This window comes from Cryptomeria japonica, chromosome 11, assembly GCF_030272615.1.
Source record: "Cryptomeria japonica chromosome 11, Sugi_1.0, whole genome shotgun sequence".
NCBI classification, from domain to species: Eukaryota; Viridiplantae; Streptophyta; class Pinopsida; order Cupressales; family Cupressaceae; genus Cryptomeria; species Cryptomeria japonica.
The window spans coordinates 614,825,582-614,844,126 of record NC_081415.1 but is presented as its reverse complement, the minus strand read 5'-3'; positions in this window follow the sequence as shown (position 1 = coordinate 614,844,126).

The following is an 18,545-nucleotide window of genomic DNA, read 5'->3' as shown; positions in this document are numbered from 1 at the left end:
TGAGAGATGATGTGGGTCAAATGGTTTTGCCATCGATGCATGAAAGCATTGAATGAGTTCTACTTTTAAAACTTGCATAAAACATTTACTATTTATTTGATTTAGTGTTATTTTTAAAAAATGATTATCAATGATGTTTCCTTTCTCCAAGAATTGTCTAGGATCTTTCTGTCAGATAATATGTAACATCGAATGCCTAAATCTTTTCTTTACAAATACTTATTTTATTTAATTATTATCTGAGCGTGAATTAAAATTTATATGTGTACTGAAGCAGAACATACAAGCTAAAGAGTCATATGCAAGTAAATTTCATAAAAGAAAGCAAGTAGGCATTATCTTGAATGACATGGAAACAAGCTCATCAGCTGCCTAGAAGAGAGAAATTGGAGAAAAGTAGAGGAAAGTGTTAAAGGGTGATAAATACATAGAGAGTATGCAATACAAACAAACAATGTCTGGAGTGTGTGATGTGACGTCTCTAATTTATGTCCAGAGGGACTAATTGGTTTTGGAGTTCCTGCGAAACCTATTGGGCCATGCTTGGAAGAAATAAATGTGTTCATGCAAGGAGCATCTTTTTTCTATTATGAGAATGATACTTTTGCATCAAAAGATATTTGGAAGTCAATATCCACAAAGCTCTATAGTATGGAACCAGAGTTGGCAGACTCAAAGTAATTTTTAGCTTTCAGAAGACCAAGAGGATATGTACACAATCTCCCAATAGAAGGGCGATTTCAAGCATTACTTCTCCCCCCATGACTATTCAGGAAGCACTTCCTCAGACAAAGGACTATTGGCCTCCATGGGATCAAAGAAAAAAATTTAAGCATAGACTCTAGACGTTTTGGTGGTGTCCTTCGTGAAGAACTCTGTACTATAATTGAAAATTCATGAGGGAAATTGCAAGATAGTGAAGAGAAATACATTCTTGAAAAGTGGAAAGAATGGATCTTGGTTTGGGTGGGGCCAAGTCAAGTGGCTCCTCTAGAGGTTGACAAGATAGAAATCATATTAGGATTTGAAAAAGATCACACTCGTGGAACTTTGTGTGCGACTGATCGATTGCTATTTTTGGGTAATGCATTCCAAATAGATACAGTTGCATACCATTTATATGTCTTGATTAAAGCCTTTTATCCTGATGGCATTAAATTCAAGTACTTTGTCTTCTATGTGGTATTGGTGGAGAAGAGGTTGATAGGTGGCAGGTTAGGTCGATGCAAAGTGACCTCTTCTCCACCAATACTTGATAGAAGAGAAAGTACTTTAATTTAATTCCATCAAGATAAAATTCTTTAATCAAGACAGATAAATGGTATGCAACTATATCTATTTGGAATGCATTACCCAAACAACACAATCGATCAGTCACACATGAAGTTATAGTTAACATTTAATTAGAATTAAAGTTATAGTTAAAGTGTAGAGTTCTTCACGAAGGACACCACCACATCATCTAGAGTCTATGATTCAATTTTTTTCTTTGATCCCATGGAGGCCAATAGTCCTTTGTCTAAGGAAGTGCTTCCTGAATAGTCATGGGGGGGAGAGGTAAAGCTTGAAATCGCCCTTCTATTGGGAGATTGTGTACATAACCTCTTGGTCTTTTGAAAGCCGAAAATTACTTTGAGTCCACCAACTCTGGTTCCACACTATAGAAATTTTTGGATATTGACTTCCAAATATCCTTCGGTGCAAAAGCATCATTCTCATAATAGAAAAAAGGTTCTCCTTGCATGAACACATTGATTTCCTCCAAGCGTGGCCCAATAGGTTTCGCAGGAACTCCAAAACCAGTTAGTCCCTCCAGACACAAATTAGAGATGTCACATCACACACTCTAGACATTGTTTGTTTGTATTGCATACTCTCTATGTATTTATCACCCTTTAACACTTTCCTCTACTTTTCTCCAATTTCTCTCTTCTAGGCAGCTGATGAGCTTGTTTGCATGTCATTCAAGATAATGACTCCTTGCTTTCCTTTACAAAATTTTCTTGCACATGACTCTTCAGCTTGTATGTTCTGCTTCCGTATAGATATAAATTTTAATTCACGCTCAGATAATAATTAAATAAAATAAGCATCTGTAAAGAAAAGATTTAGTCATTCGATGTTACATATTATCTAACGGAAAGATCCTAGACAATTCTTGGAGAAAGGAAACATCATTGATAAATTTTTTTGCAAATAACACTGAATCAAATAAATTAAAAATATTTCATGTAATTTTTTAAAGTAGAACTCGTTCAATGCTTTCATGCACCGATGGCAAAGCCGTCTGACCCACACCATTACCCATAATAGAACAAATCAATATAATATGCTATTATAAAGAATATATACAAAAATATGAAAGAACATTAAATTACCATTACAAACCCATAAACCATTAAATAGTGAAAATAAATATAAATTTGTAAATGTCTCCCTACAAACACCACAACCATAACCAAAACAAAAAAAATTCTTTCCTGCAAAAACTAAGTAGCTAGTGAGTTGCAAGTCTACAACATCTCTCAGATGATCGAACCGTTTCTTAATTTTGTTCTTCTGATTAGTCAATGGATTTAGTTGCATGTACAAGTTTTCTATTTGAAGCCTTCCATTTCCCTATATTGGAGACTTAATAAAATTGTTGTGAGTAGAATGGTGAAGTTTATCACCCAAACAAATCATATGCAAGGGAGACAATCGATTAAGGTCCATCTGATCTTGAGACATTGATGCCCACTTTAGCATGTCACATCCTAAATTGACAAGACTTGTGATTGGGACCCAAAATATGACCCCTCATTTCTTGCCTCATGTATGAGAAAAAATTCAAACACTTTATGTATGATTAGGTATAAAAGGAAGCCTACCCTGTCATTTGAAGGGGTCTACCTACAATTCAAGTGATCTCTTAAGTATAAAATCAATTAAATTCCAAGTGAACAAGCAATCAAGAATCCATCAAGCATTGAAGGAGAATTCAAGTTAAAGCACAACATTCATGATCAACAGTTTGCATGACATCCTAAAACCTTGTGTGAGGATTCAAGAAATATTCATCAAGGTATCATGTTCAATTTTAATCATTTTTAGATTAGACCTAAAGGGATCATTTTAAAGAGGGAGGAAGAGATATTTTTCATAAAGATGTCTACCTCCAAAAATAGAGGAGATATTTAATAAAGATATTATTTTTTAAAATAAGAAATGGGCAAGAGATTAAGAATACAAACCTTCCATATTGCACACTTCAAGGTATATTCAAACCTTTTTGACCTAGGAAAGCCCCCATCAAAAAACCTATTTTCGTCATTTTGTGTGTAGGAAATTGATTCAGGAGTTAGGTGTGAAGAATTTGGCAAAGTAAATGATGACAATCAAACTCAAATTTTATCTGTCTTGAAAGCCTTTTATCCTAATGGAATTAAATTAAAGTTATTTCTCTATTTTCTGGTGATCTTTGGAGTAGAGGTTTCTTTGCATCGACCTGGGATACATTTAACTTGTGTTGTATATGAGGAAATATGTATCATAGGTCGATGCAATGCAACGTCTACTCCACCAATACAAGATAGAACAAAAAGTACTTTAATTTAATGCCATCAGGATAAAATGCTTTCAAGACATATATTAGGTATAAAAGGAAGCCTACCCTATCATTTGAAGGGGTCTACCTACAATTCAAGTGATCTCTTAATTATAAAATCAATTCAATTCCAAGTGAACAAGCAATCAAGCATTGAAGGAGAATTCAAGTTGGTGCAGGTGCATTTGGAAGACCAAAGGACTCAATGACGCCATTAAAGACTTTTGAAGGTCTTAGGAGTGAAGAGCCAATCAATTATGATGCCTTAAGATCCATTATGGCCTTTAATGATAAAAATTGTAATAAGTTTGTAATATGTCCTAAACGGCATGGTAAGGACCTTAGGACCAACAAAAAGATGTAACAGGAATTTATGGCTTAGGGAGTCTACAAGAGTTTAGGCAACTTCAATAAATCATTTCATGACCTTGAGTGTCAACAATTAAGATTTTTTGATCAAATGGTTGATGTAATGCTTTGTATAGTAGAGAATGCTGGTGTACGGACTAGGACAAGCAATAACAACAAATTTTTGTTTTCTTGAATTTTTTTGGTGTTTTGGCTTATGGTAACTTTGTCTTGAGTGTGTATTCAAATTCCTAATGCATTGAAGAGACCTTGAACATCTTATTTGCAGGGAAGATGCACTGATAATCCATTTGTCTCAGACTTTAGACTAGTTGCATTGACTATTCTAACAGATTTGTGGAATTTGGCATTTGATTTGGTTGATTTACAATGAGAATGGTCATTCCATGAATGTAAAAGGCCTAATATTCACGGGATGGCACTCCTCTAACATGTACAATAAATTACTAACAGGTTGATGTGTAGATTGGGTGGAGAACCAGGGTGATCACCAAAACAATGAATGTAAGAGTGGAGAAATTGCTTGCTAAGGAGAAAAAGTAGAAAATATGCCTTAAGGAGGGGCACATTTTATGATTGACAGTGTTTGGACATTTCAAATGAAAGGTGAATCCATCATCATTTGGATGGTATAGTGTTTGGAAGAGGGGTATATGAGAAACCCTACTTTTAATGGTTTGTGAGAGGCTAAATAAGGGATAGTAGATTCTGTGTACCATCCTAATCCAAAAAGAATTCATTTTGTCTACATCCAATAGTCATTGCTAAAATCAGTTTAAAGTGTATTCATTTAGGAACCTTTCATAAAATATTCTCAACTTACACATCATAAAAGGATCTTAAAATATTCATTATTTATAATGATAAGAATCTAGTTGTTCCATACACCTTCCTTTACTATTTTAAAAATATCATCAACCAAAATATTGTGCAGCAATAGTATGGAGTGCATTTCATCTATTTTATGCCCAAATATTTCATCATACCACTTTCTTTTCAAAGGCGACTGATCGATTGCGTTGTTTGGGTAATGCATTCAAATAGATATAGTTGCATACCATTTATCTGTCTTGAAAGCCTTTTATCCTGATGGCATTAAATTAAAGTTCTTTCTCTATTTTCTGGTGATCTCTGGAATAGAGGTTGCTTTGCATCAACTTGGGATACATTTAACTTGTGTTGTATCTATGGAAATATGTATCCTAGGTCGATGCAATGCAACCTCTACTCCACCAATACTAGATAGAAGAGAAAGTACTATAATTTAAAGCCATCAAGATAAAATGCTTTCAAGACATATATTAGGTATAAAAGGAAGCCTACCCTATCATTTGAAGGGGTTTACCTACAATTCAAGTGATATCTTAATTATAAAATCAATTCAATTCCAAGTGAACAAGCAATCAAACATTCATCAAGAATTGAAGGAGAATTCAAGTTAAAGAACACCATTCTGCATGATATCCTAAAACCTTGTGTGAGGATTCAAGAAAGATTCATCAAGGTATCATGTTCAATTTTAAGCATTTTTAGATTAGATCTAAAGGGATCATTTTAAAGAGGGAGGAAGAGATCTTTTCCTAAAGATGTCTACCTCCAAAAATAGAGGAGATATTTAATAAAGATATCATCTTTTAAATTAAGATATGGGCAAGAGATTAAGAATACAAACCTTCCATATTGCACACTTCAAGGTATATTCAAACCTATTTGACCTAGGAAAGCCCCCATCAACAAAACTATTTTTGTCATTTTGTGTGTAGGAAATTAATTTAGGAGTTACGTGTGAAGAATTTGGCAAAGTAAATTATGAAAATCAAACTCAAATTTTGACGGCATGAAAAGCAGAAGAGTAGGCCAGTTCCATACACCTTCCTTTATTATTTTAAAAATATCATCGGCCAAAATATTGTGCAGCAGTAGTATGGAGTGCATTTCATCTATTTTATGCCCAAGTATTTCATCAGTGTATATATCACTTAACATACCACCTGATACCTAATCAATATGTCTATCATATGCAAGACAATAGATACTAATCGGTATGTATTAGTTAATCCCGATAACAATCAATGTTCAGAGTTAATATATTAACCGATATTAATCGGAGTGCATTGGTTAAGCCCAATAACAATCGGTGTTCATAGTTAATATGTTAACCAATATTAATTGGAGTGCATTGGTTTTAATGTAAACCAATACCAATCGGTATTCTATGCTATGAGATTTATAACCGATGATTATCGGTAGTTAAGCATTGATTGAACTTTTCAAGTATGGTTGAATATATAAAAATTTAAGAATGATCATCGATCGAATGAAGGAACAATAGCTTGAAGTCTTCATCATAGTTTATTGATAGGATAGATGATTGAATGAGAGACTTCATTTTTCTATCATTTAATCATTTATCTTATCGAGAGGGACCTTATATCAAATTAAGGAAGGCATGAGAGTGATATATGTATTAGTGTAATTATTATACTTTTTGAATATTTATCCTTGGTTACATTCAGACCAAATTACAAGTTATATTCAATATAGGACCACAAGTTACATCACCCTATCTACAAGTTACATTCAATATAGGACCACAAGTTACATCACCCAATTAGGGTCAGACCAAATTACAAGTTACATTTATTAGTTGTATCTACCTTCTTAGGTTATGCAAATGGACATTAGATTAGATTATGTATCTACTTTCTTGCTCTGTAATTCTCATTGTGTTTAATAAATTTTTATCCCTTTTGTGAAAAACAAGGAGGTTTATGATAAATATCTATGTTGTCTATTAGTTGATTCCCATAACAATAAGTGGTTAATGCTGATACAAAGTAACACTAACAGGAAAAATTGATGACAATCTAATACACATCATTGTTGAACTTACCCCTATGCTGGATAGGCCCCACCATAATTGGAAGATCCTAATTACTACTATCCTAAACCTTGCATTGACCGTCACAATTTCACAGTGAGTTGAGTTAATTAGTCCACTAGCGAGATTGGGAAAGAGTTTGGTATTGAGTTAGGTGTTGGTGGAATGCTTAAGGAGGTACACTATCATCATAATTAATGTTTAAGAAGGCCTAGCTTGATAGCCCTATAGTCTCTCATACCTAAAATATCCTTATGTTGATGATGGTCATGTGTGACTACTCTATGGCCCCTACCATGCTCTAGACATGTGTCCCTAATATTGATACTATTGGGTTTTTTTTTGTAAATCATATAGTAAGTCTAAATTATCCTTTGAAGGATGGGGAGGGATATGGACACTTTAGTCCCTTCTCCAAGGTTACAAACTTCTCTCATGCCTCGTGTGTCCTCCCATGCATCTCCTTTTCCATAAGAGACTTTTCCATAGTAACCCTAAAGTCATTTGGATTAACCATGTGTAGGAAAACTAAAATTTTGGGCTTTCCACCCCTAATGAAATAACTGACAAGTAACTTGTCTTGAATGTAATCTACAAACTACAAGAACTCCAAAAAATAACTCTCATGTTGAGCCACTATGAAACCATATTATGTAAATTGTGAAACTCATCTATGCATCTCTGTCAAAAATATTTTGAAATAGAACACACTTTGAAGCACTCCAAAATGGTATCTGGAGAGGGTTTCCAATGTGAGTTGGTGCATTTTATCCTCCCAATACCACAAGGTGGAAGCAAGTCCTCTCAAAAATTGCATTGAAAATTATACCTTTAGGTTGCTCACATATAGATGCAACCCAAAGCATAAGTCCAAGCTAAGTAACCAAGACTTATCCTCAACCCCATTTGTGGATCTTAAAAATGTAGAGGATTGGAGATGAAGCAACTCTCAAATATGATCCTTTGGCTAATGATATGTGCTTGCTATAATCTATACCTCTTGTATTTATGCATGCTGAGGCTAGGTAATGTGTATTGATCAATATTCTATCTCCTCTATGTGTATTTCCCAAATCAAGGCGAACTCCTAATAAGCTCCCAAGATGAAAGTATATGCTCCTCTACTACAAGTGGAAACTCATGGCTTGTAAGATTTGAGGTCCATACTCAAGCTACTCATCTTGGTGAAAACTTTCAAAGTGATATGACCCTTCCTTCCATTTCCTACACCCTATTTTCTAACCCACACCTCATAACCTTTACCTCACTTCCTATCATTATTACCTTCCATCTACCTTTCATATCCCCTATCTTAACCTCCTCCACTTTCCTACATCCTATCCTAAACCTTAACCTCATACACACTTACTTTTACTTCACCTACCTAACCCTATTCCATCCTTCACATCCTTTTATCTCCCCCCATTCACTTTCCTACCTTCCAAACTCCTAACATATCCTAACTTACTCTTTCACCATTACATCCTTCATCACTTACCTCCCTATCTTATCCTAACACACACCTCATAACCTTATACCTCTCAGCTTCCATTTTATACCACCTTCCTAGTGGTACACTTACGCTCCCTTCCAAAAGACCGACAAAAAATAGCACTCGATCACTACACAGTGCTCTCATGGTTTTGTAGCAGGGATTTTCTGTCACAACCATATATACCAGCATCCATAAGTAAGATATATTTTAAATAATGGCACTTGATCATGCAGGTTTAGGTCATCCCACTCCTTAATTAGGATATATTTATAATATGGAAAGTAGTGTTAATATGTTTTAGGCTAACTATATTGTTCATTATTTAAAATGTAGTGTTTAATTAATGCATGATTGTAGGATTGTTCAATGGTTTAGGTCTTGTTAGAAATTCTTCTTTTAAATCAATCATATCGCATTACAGAAACCTCTCACCATCTCTACTATTGGCAATTAATCTGATAAATATATAATAAAATTTCAATCTAAATATTTGAATATGTATAACAATGAATTTGCTGATTATACCCTACCTTTTTCCTGCAGTGATTAAACCATTCCTACATCCTACAACAATTAAACCCACAGGGAACCTATGTCTGCCTCCCTCCTTCATGTTCATCGGGGGATGGCCCCTACCTACATTTTCCCTATTGTGATCCCTATTGCGATCCCCTAATATGCCTTGAGATAGCGAACTAAGGTATTGATGAATACTAAGAGGGGGGGGGGTGAATTAGTATACCAATAATTACTGAAATCAAACTCTTAAACAGTTTTGCGGTTAACCGATATAACAAATTTACTAACAAAATAGTTAAGATAAATGCAAACCAAACAACAAATAAGGCATTCACCCACAAGAGCACAATCACCATAACACAAGATATTTTGACATAGAAACCCAAAAGGGAAAAACCATAGTGAGCAGAAACTCACAAGTAACTATCTATAGAATAGAAACCAGACCAGTTAAGGTCAGATTGGTTAAGGTCATACAATGTTCTTTACCAGAACATATCCTGTTTGGAATCTAGATTTCTATTAGGAGATAAGTCCTATTAAAGACAACCTTGTGAGAGGATTTCAGATTCATAGTTGTGAACCACCTTGTTAGAGGATTTAAAAAGGCTTTGCCAGGCCTACCCAGTTAAGGGTTTCAAACTTGTCAAAGATATGAGTAATCAACAAGTGAGTGATCTAGATACTAGCACAATATGCTTGGTTAGATCCATGATAGCTCATTGTTAATGCATTTTAGAATTACTTTAGTCTTTCAATATCTCCACACTCTTACTCTTCACATAGACCTAATCTTCTCTTCTGTGACTGCACATACAAAACCTAATCAACTTCTAAAACCCTAGACATGATGTCTTTATAAAGGAGTCTAATTTCATGTCGGTCCAATAGGATTACATTACAAGTTCCTAGGTTTAGTGCATCTAGACATATTTGGTAACACAACACAAAATCACTGCCAAAGTGTCGGTGAATGATAACTCATCACAGAAATATCGGTTGGTAACTCATCAAAGAGTAATACCAGTTCATACATATTACCATTTACTGATTGTCAAAATGAAGAATGGAAAAATGTCAACTACCACTTTGTTCCTTCATACTTCTTGATATCCTCGAACCTCTTGAGGTCTTCATACCACTTGGGGTCTTCAGTCACTTTGTGACTGGTAAACACCTTCTTCAAAACACCGATAGTCTAAAGACTATAATCCATAATACCGGTTGGAACAATTACCGGTTGAGCATAACTCATACATAAAGAAAGTGATCATAAAACAAGTGTGTCTCCATCAATGACAATCACAACATCATCAAAAATGCCAACAAACTCCCCCTTTGGCATTGATGGCAACACTTAGGAAAATTTTGACATCTAAGTGTTTTATAACAAAAATATGCCATAATCAAAATTACTCCCCCTAAGCATATATACTATCCCTTTTTGCAGAAAATACAATGTATACTACTCCCTTAAAGAGGTAAGATTAAATTATACATAAAATTCATCAAAATTTTAAATACTACTCCCCCTTTACAAACAATGACAAAAGACTGTAGAATAACCCTTGTTTCTCATTATCATTAAAATAAGTAAATGTTTAGGACAATAATGATTGAAACTTATCAAAAATAGATTTAAAATCCTGCATAAAAGTCTTCATGGCTAATGACCATGACTCAAGTAATGAGGTAGCAACCTCACTTTCTGTCTGCATTTGAGATACCTGTTCTTCCATGGCATCAATTGTACTCATCTCTTGAGTGACCGTTAAGGCTTCTAGATTGAGAAAGCACCTATGAAGTATTTGTAGTTTGGGTAATAAAACCAGTTGAAGTTCCTACAAATCTCTTGTCTAGTTGCTAATCTCCAATTCTATCCTGGCAGATTGAAGCTGATACCGGTGAACAATTTTCCCATATGTAGTGAAAGAATCATATGACGTCTTAAAGTTGCTTATGTATGCCTACAAATCAAATTAGAGTTTATCCTTTTGTGCAAGTACATCATCACAAAATAGGGAGGGTTGGCTTATTTTGCTCAATAGTAGTTTTCCCTCATCCATAACATCTCTTATATCCTTCTACTATTTTTGAAGTTGAGACTGGAGCTCATTCAGTTTCTTTACTAAGGATGTGTTTAGTGCCTTTTGATGCTTCTTCTGTGCATTAGCTTTAGCAACTTCTTCCAGCCATTGAAACTAGTCCTCTATAGCTGTACATAGAAGTTTTAGTTTGGCCAGAGAGGAATCAGTACCGGGGAGGTTGGTACCCAGAATCAAATTGGTAAGGGTGTCAATCGTAGTGTGAATGACATCCTGTTCCTTTTTTCTCCTCAATGTTTCTAGTCTTTCTTGTGTTGGCTTTACGCCTTGCAACAGCGCCGATTCATCTCTAGATTGGAGGTCAAGAGGACTCGTGATGTCAGCCGGTTTGGCTTGACCACCGGTTTCCTTTGGAGTCTCTGCTTGTTTGTTCTTTTCTGCATCCTTCTCTTCCACTCTTTTCTTTTCCTCTTCTTTCTCCCTTTTCTCTACTTCATGTTTTTTATTCTCTTCATCCTTCTTTCTTTCTTCTTCTTTCCACTTCTCCTCTTCTTGTTTCTTCTTCTCCTCATCTTTCCACTTCTCCTCTTCTTTCCTCTTCTTTCCTCTTCTCCTCTTCTTTCCTCTTCTCTTCTTCTTCTTTTCTCTTCTCTTCTTCTTTCCTCTTCTCTTCATCTTGTTTCCTCTTTTCTTTATCTTGTTTCCTCTTCTCTTCATCTTGTTTCCTCTTCTCTTCATCTTTCTTTTTCTCTTCCTCTTTCTTTGCTTTCTCTTTGTCAGCCTTTTCTTTGTCCAGTTTCTCCTTGTCTGCTTTTTCTTTGTCCCGTGTCTCCTTATCTGCTTTTTCCTTATCAGCCTTTTCCTTTTCTGCATTTGGAGTGACATCTTCAACATCCAAAGCATCAACATCAATAGTGTCCACCTGTTCTATAATTGGTTCTCCTTCACCATCAAATGCCTCATCCGATTTTCCAGTTTCCATTTCCTGTTTAGCTTCTCTATTTGCTTGAGAAACTTTATGCATTTTCACAGTGGCTTTAGTATTGAAGTGTGTGTCTTTCACCACTTTAGAGGCTTTGCCTTCCAGTAGCAAGAGTCTTCTTCTTCTCATGAAGAAGAGACCTGGTGCAAGAGCACCTAACCCAAATGTACACCAGGAGGTTAAAGGTCATGCCATGAATCATTTCACTCATATTTGAGTTTATATGGTCATTTTAATGTATTTTGTCATTTTGTGAAGCATTGTAAGACATTTTCTCAAGATGTGTATTTAAGTCCTAATATGGTCTAGGAGGTCACATTGTGAAAATATGCCCATGGAAGGGTAAATAGAATGTAAAATTTTGTTTTGAGTCCATCTAAATGTATTTCAAGTGCACAAGCAAAGATTAGGGGTCATATTTATTAAAATGTCAAAATTGTCAATTATATCAAAAATATTGTCAAGCACAAATTGCATTATAAAGTTGCAAACCAAGGATGTAATTGGTATTGGGTATTTTTAACATCTATATCTACCCAAGACCAATTACATCCTTGGTTTGCAACTTTATAATGCAATTTGTGCTTGACAATATTTTTGACATAATTGACAATTTTGACATTTTGATAAATATGACCCCTAATCTTTGCTTGTGCACTTGAAATACATTTAGATGGACTCAAAACAAAATTTTACATTCTATTTTACATTCTATTTACCCTTCCATGGGCATATTTGCACAATGTGACCTCCTAGACCATATTAGGACTCAAATACACATCTTGAGCAAATGTCTTACAATGCTTCACAAAATGACTCAAAATACATTAAAATGACCATATAAACTCAAATATGAGTGAAATGATTCATGGCATGATATTTAACCTCCTGGTGTACATTTGGGTTAGGTGCTCCTGCACCAAGACCTTTGTACAGGTCCATGATTTCAAACAATTCAGAGTTTGAAGCATCAGGGAAGTATTTTGCAAAAATCTTTTCTCTGATATCCTATTCTCTCTCAATGGCAATGTGCCATTTATTATCTAAAGAATTGTACAAAGAATCAGGTGTCTCATATCTAATTTTTGATGGCGACTGGTCATAAACACATAAATAATTAATGATTTCCCGCTCTACTTCTTCTTTCTCACTATCAGTAAAATCATCAAAATACTCCTTCAAATCACAAAGCAATTTTCTTTTAATATTCTTAATAGTCCTCTGAGAATGTGTCATTGACTTATAATAAGAGACATCAATATTTACCAGTGCTGATGATGTAGGTGCATTGCCAGTAGTTTTTTCTTTCTTCCTTGTTTGCCTGGTCTTCTTAGGTTGCACTTCTGGTTCTGTATCCTCATACTCTGGTGAGTTGCTTTTGGTTTTCTGCTTCCTTTCAAATACTTTAGCGGGTGCAACTTTCGGTTTCTTCTTGGCAGGTGACCGCTTGGTCATTTTTGGGCTAACTGAGGTAACCGGTGTCGATGCCGATGGAACTTCCTTTCCCTTTTTCACTAAAGGTTCTTCAACCAGTGTTACCCTTTCTAAGTAGGTGTCAGTTCTCTTTTTCTTTGCATTTAAAGGAGAGGCAATCAGGGTAGAGGCATACCCATCTAACATGTCATACATCACCTCATATCCCATAGGTTCTACTTCTTCCTGTCTTGGTTCTACTGCTTCCATTATGCACTCATCTACTTTAATAGTAAAGAAAATGTCCTCTTCATATTTCTTGACAATATCCCCAGATATCCTCATCCTCTGGCTCATCTTCTGCTTGAATTCATCAAAATATTTATTCAAGACCTCAGGATATCTGGTTCCCACTGCTTGGATACTTTCCCTAATTTATTTAGTTACCGGTTGGTCAGCAAACCATCGAATATCACCAACTCTTGGGAAATAGCCTTAGAAGTAGAAAAGTAGACCTACCAAAAGTTGTCCAAATCTAAATCTTAAGGCATTATCCTGTTTGATGGAATTCAAGTTTAATAGAAGTTGCTTTTGCAAATAGGTACATAAATCAAATGAGGTGTCTTCCTTGATCATTTTGTATGCAGCGTTCACTGCAGCAACAAAGACAAAGTTTATTCGGCTAGCATAAAACACTATGTAGCTGATCATCATACAGACGTACTTAACCAAGTCATCCTTGATGGGATTGATAGTCATTCCCCTTTGGTCACTCAGAGAACCGGTGAGCTTAGTCATTTCGGCCTTGATGAGTTTCCTTAGGGCTGACACCTCACCACTATTGTTGAAACTAGTGATGACATGGATTGCTTCAGGTGTAATGTCATGCGTCCTCTTAAGATACATCTTGTCACCATGCACTCTGCTCAGGATGATGTAGATGTGCTCTTCCATGAACTCTTCAAGAAAGTAAACCGCATTGTGAAGTTTCTTCCTCTCCAGGATGTTGTATTCTGGTTTGATCTTCTTGTCATCTCCACAGAACAAACCTAACTGGGAATGAATTGCTAGGGATCCTAGGTCTTCTAATTTTCAGTCAATATACCCTGAAATATCTCCTTCGACAATGACTTTGACAGGTATTTGGGACAAGGCATTGTATTTCATTTTTCTTTGAATGAATTCAGCTGAGTCCATAGGTACACTAGAGCTAGAGTGTGATGCAGAAGGCATGATTAATTGATAGACAAGAAATTTGAGAAATACCTTCATAATTTTGAAATTTAGGGTTTGCTAATGCAGCTTCGCAACACACCACTTCAGTTTCTGGATTACCGCTTTGTGTTCTTCACTTGATTGATTGACAATATCTCTGGATTCTTCTACAAGATTTGAAATATCTCTGAATTGCAAGTCGAATCGCCTTTTGTCGCTCTGCACTTGAAAAATTCTTTGCTCAAAAATTGATGAATGAAAACAACATTAAGAGTTCCTTTTAAATAAATTCTTCACCTACCATAATAAATGTGTTGGTATTCTGGTATGTTTTTGTCATTGATGTCAACACCTACTAAAACTCTAGCACTTTGGAGATCCAACAACATTCATCGGCAAGCAAGTGACTTTTGTACAGTCATTGGTATGTGGTAGAGCGACATGATATAATGTTCACCGACACTTGGAATGGCATGTAAAACACTTGGTAATGTCGAAGACATTGTTTGGACATCTTATCTTGGAGAATTCATCATTGGCATATTCATATTTGCATATTTGCTGTTATTGGCAAATAGGTCCAGGTTATGCACCGACAGGTTTATCTTTTCCATATCAACATGACACGCTATGGAGATGATTAATTATTGATAGTAAATGCATTAAGTCAACATGTTGAATTGGTTATTGCATTGTCTGTAAAATGATTTTATTGTAATATCTTGTAGAGCCGACCTACTATAATTGGTCTTAGGTTATGGTATAAATGTAAGGTCTTAATTATAAGATCGAGTGTGGAATGCAAAAAGAGGATTTGTGTGAAGGTATATGCAAGATTAAGCAGAGCTATACATGCAGACATCATTTGAAGGTGAAGCTAGGTTTTTATGAAAGCATATCAGAACTACACCGGTACTGAATCTAGCATATGAAGATGCTATTTTGAGTAGTACATTCTTATTGGATTTAACCATCCAATTGTAGATAGTGTGACTTCCATTTGTGTTTGACCAGTGAGATCTAGGTGCTTGGCCTTTCTGCATGTCCAGATCCCATTTATGTACACTTACTATCTACAGTAGTATCATTTGATTGTGGGTAAGGTTTCCCATCGTGGTTTTTCCCCTTACAGGGTTTCCACGTACAAATATTGGTGTTATGTGTTGTGGATGACTTTGTCTTTTTGTTTCATGCATTAATCTTTACTGGTATTGCATTTGTTTATTAAATCTTTCTACCAGTATAACAAACTGGTTCACCTGTATTAAGTAGTAAATTAGTTAAGTTGTTTTTTATTTAAATTTATTTGACAACTGATTCACCCCCCCCTTTCAGTTGCCTCTGGGACCTAACAATTGGTATCAGAGCCTAGTCCTCTTTTGCAGAAGTTTAACAGCTTGAGGAGATCAAATGGCTACTAACTATTTTAGGAAGGACAATCCTAAACTTGATGGAACCAGCTATGGCATATAGAAGATCAGAATGGAGATACATCTGAATTGGATTGGAAAGGACATCTAGGAAGTTACAAAGAATGGTTATATTGCTACTACTCCTAGTCAGCCTAATCCACCTACCTTAGGAAAAGATGAAGAAAATATTGCAAAGCAAGATAAGCACTTTTGAGTGTATTAACAGATCAACAAATCATGGGATTATCAGATAGATCAACTACTAAAGCTATTTGGGATCATTTGGAAACACTGAATGAAGGAGATTCCATAGTTAAAATTGCAAAACTTGAAAGCTTCCGGGTTAGGTGTGAAAATCTAAAAATGGAAGAAGATGAAAGGATTTCTGCTTTTATGGAAAGAGTTAATGAATTTGTTTTGGGTATTAAATATTGTGGAGGAACCTTAAGTGAAGATGAAATTGTTTCAAAAGTTTTAAGAGGATTTCCACCAGCATATAAAATGAAGGTTACTACTATAAATGAGTTAAGAACAATGCCTAATACATCAATAACTAGGGATACATTGATTGGAAAATTTTCAGCCTTTGAAATTGAGGAATTTGGTCTTGTTGCTACTATAAAAAAAGATTTAGCCTTTAAAGCATCAACATCATCTGCATCATCATTTGACAAATCTGATTGGAAAGCCTTTTATGCAAGAGAACTTGAGGAAAGCAGGAGAGAAAATGAAGAACTTGAAGAGCTTGAAGCACTATTTGCAAGAAAAATGCCTAAAGGTCCAGTTGGAAGTAAGTATGAAGGTAAAAAACCCTTTAAATGTTTTAACTGCAATAAGATTGGTCATATGGCTTCAAGATGCCCTGATAGACATGCTAGACTAAGAGAAGAAGCTAGAAGGACATACAAGCCTAATCCTGAATATCAGAGATACAAATTTAAGAAGAATAAGGACAAATCTTGTTATGTTGCTGATGAAGGAGTGACTGATGATTCTGATGAAGATTCGACAGACAATGGATGGGTTTTTGTTGCTATAATAGAAGATCAACTGACACCTGTAGTCCAATCGGTAGAGCAGGCCTTGACAGCTAAAATTGAAGTAAAAGATGAATGGATCATTGATTCTAGATGCTCACATCATATGACAGGAGACAAAGGTAAATTCTTGAACTTTCAAGAATATAATGGAGGCTTAGTGAGATTTGGAGATGACAAAGCTTGTCAAATCATATATCTTGATGGTAAGCATAACACTGACAATGTTTACTATGTTGAAGATTTAAAGCATATTCTTTTGAGTGTTGGTCAATTAGTTGAGAAAGGATTTTAGTTACAATTCAAAAATGGAAATGCAAAATAATGAATAGAACTGGTTTAGAAATTGCAACTGGTAATCAGAGTAGAGGTAATATCTTTCACTTGAATAATAGTGAAAAGACATGCTTGATTGCACATATAGATGAAAGTTGGCTATGGCATAAGAGACTCTATCATATAAACTTTGATTGCATGGTAAAAATCAGTACTACTAAGGCAGTTAGAGATTTACCTAAAATTGTCAAACCTCACAATATAGTATGTAAGGAATGTCAATTTGGAAAACAAGTTAGAGCTAGTTTCAAAAGTATTCCAGAAAAATCCAATAATGCTCTTGATTTAATTCATACTGATTTATGTGGTCCAGCTAGAACTAAAAGCTTACAAGGTGATAGGTATTTCATTCTAATAATTGATGACTATTCTAGAATGTGTTGGGTTACTTTTCTCAGAGAAAAATCAGAAGCACTTGGAAAGTTTAAATTGTTCAAAGCAATGGTTGAAAATGAAACCGATAAGAAAATAAAATGTTTAAGATCAAATCAAGGAGGAGAATTTACATCTAAGGAATTTAATGCATTCTACAAAGTGAATGGAATTAGAAGACAACTATCAGCACCTCAGACACCACAGCAGAATGGAGTTGTTGAAAGGAAAAATAGAACTATCTTGGATGCAACTAGAAGTATGTTATCAGAAGCAAATCTACCACATGTATATTGGAGAGAGGCAGTAAGTATAGCGGTCTATGCAGTCAATAAAGTTCACATCAAAGGTGAAACCAGTAAGACCCCTCATGAACTATGGTTCGGTATTACTCCTACTCTTAAATATTTCAGAATATTTGGAAGTAAATGTTACATTAGAAGAGATGAGTATATTGGCAAATTTGATCCTAGAAGTGATGAAGGAATATTTCTTGGTTATTCATCTAAGAGTAAAGCATATAGATGTTTTAACAAGAGATTGTAGAAATTTGTTGAGAGTACAAATGTAAAGATTGATGAACAATTTAGAGGAACTTCAAGGTATATAGATTTTGAACCGGCAACAAAAATTCTAACAAATGAACCTACACTAAATCCACCGGTATAGAGTGAAGATCCAGTTACACCGGTATCATCTGAAAATTCCACTGTGACTAAGGAACAACAACAAACAAAGACACCCTAGTATGTAAGATTGAATCATTCTAAAGATCAAATAATTGGAAACAAGTACAAAGGAGTTATGACAAGAGGAAGATTGGCAAATGAAGAGGTATGTCTTATTTCTCAAATTGAACCATCATTAGTTAATGAGGCATGTG